The sequence below is a fragment of the Eulemur rufifrons genome, chromosome 30 (genome assembly GCF_041146395.1).
Source record: "Eulemur rufifrons isolate Redbay chromosome 30, OSU_ERuf_1, whole genome shotgun sequence".
Taxonomy (NCBI): Eukaryota; Metazoa; Chordata; class Mammalia; order Primates; family Lemuridae; genus Eulemur; species Eulemur rufifrons.
This window is the reverse complement of record NC_091012.1, coordinates 51437208-51438562: the sequence shown is the minus strand read 5'-3', so window position 1 is coordinate 51438562 and position 1355 is coordinate 51437208. Positions and strand designations below refer to the sequence as shown.

General features: G+C 39.9%; 1 non-coding gene across 1 annotated transcript; it reads right to left on the bottom strand.

Moving 5' to 3' along the window:
* Positions 1-214: 214 nt before the first annotated feature.
* LOC138379317 (U7 small nuclear RNA) lies at positions 215-278 on the bottom strand. The gene has a single exon (XR_011232086.1). It is a non-coding gene; the product is annotated as a U7 small nuclear RNA (small nuclear RNA).
* Between the last annotated feature and the right edge of the window lie 1077 nt (positions 279-1355).

The following is a 1355-nucleotide window of genomic DNA, read 5'->3' as shown; positions in this document are numbered from 1 at the left end:
ACAGGGCGTGGCATACAGTGGGCAATCAGTGAATGTCTTCTGAGAAACCTACTCTCAGCCCCCAAGTTGGGTCGGGGCCTCTCTTCTCTGCTCCCATAGCACCTGGCGCTCTTTTTCATCTATTGGAGTACTGATTACACTGTATTCTATCTGCCAGATGACTCTCTGGGGTAGGGACTGTGTAGTTGTTTTTTTTCCCTTTTTTTTGGGGGGGGGGGGAGGTTTCCGATAAAGACCGGAAAACCTGCTAGACAAATTCTAAAAGAGCTGTAACACTTCACTTTTTTTTTTAATTTCAAAAAATTTAAGAGGTACAAGTGTTTTTTGTTACATGAATAAATTGTATCATGCTGAAGTCAGGGCTTTCAGAGTACCTGTTACCAGAATAGTGTACATTGCACCTGACAGGTAGATTTTTATGCCCTTCCCACCCTACCCCCTTCTTAGTTTCCAACATCTATCACTGCTCTTTATGACCATATACATCTCTTGTTTAGCTTCTACTTATAAATGAGAACATGTAGTATCTGTTTTTCCATTCCTGAGATACTTCACTTAAAACTTGTATAACTGCTATAGAAAGCAGTATGGAGGTTCCTCAAAGAACTAAAAGTAGACCTACCATTTGATCCAGCATTCCCATTACTGGATATCTACCCAAAGGGAAAGAAGTCATTTTATAAAGAAAAGACACCTGTACCTGTATGTTTACTGCAGCACAATTCACAATAGCAAAGATGTGCAGTTCCTTTCTACCATAGTGCTACCACACTGACTGGCACCGAGGAGGTACTGAATAAATATTTGATGGATGTATGAATGAATTTATTTTGCAAAGATTCAAATATTATGTAATAACTTCCTCCCTCCTGCCTTGAGGGGCTCCTAGAAAAGTACTTCCCCCAGCATTTTGATAAATATTTTGTCCTTGTCATTCTTTTCATCTCCGTTATTTGAGAATCTACTATATGTCTACACTGTACCAGGAGCGGTCCCTATACAGAGATACATCAGACAGGTCCTGCCTTGTCCAGAAAGGTTTTGTAGATGAGGAACATTCAGAATTAAAACAATGTCAGTCTGAAATGAAAGCAAAATCTTAATTCAAATGTAGGAACTTTATTCCTAAATCAGATAGTTTAGTGGTACACACAGGAGATTTTCCTCTTCTCCATTCTTTCTTCCATGTACGCCATTCTTGCCTGTTTTTATACATCTGCCTATCTTCTGTATATCTTCAGCTTTCAGATTGGAAGCTGCAGTGTTGCGGCATCTAGCTACTTTAGCAGCCTGGAGCCTTTCTGCTGAAAACTGCAGTGTCAGCTCTCATTGAAGGACGGTTCATTTATAACGCT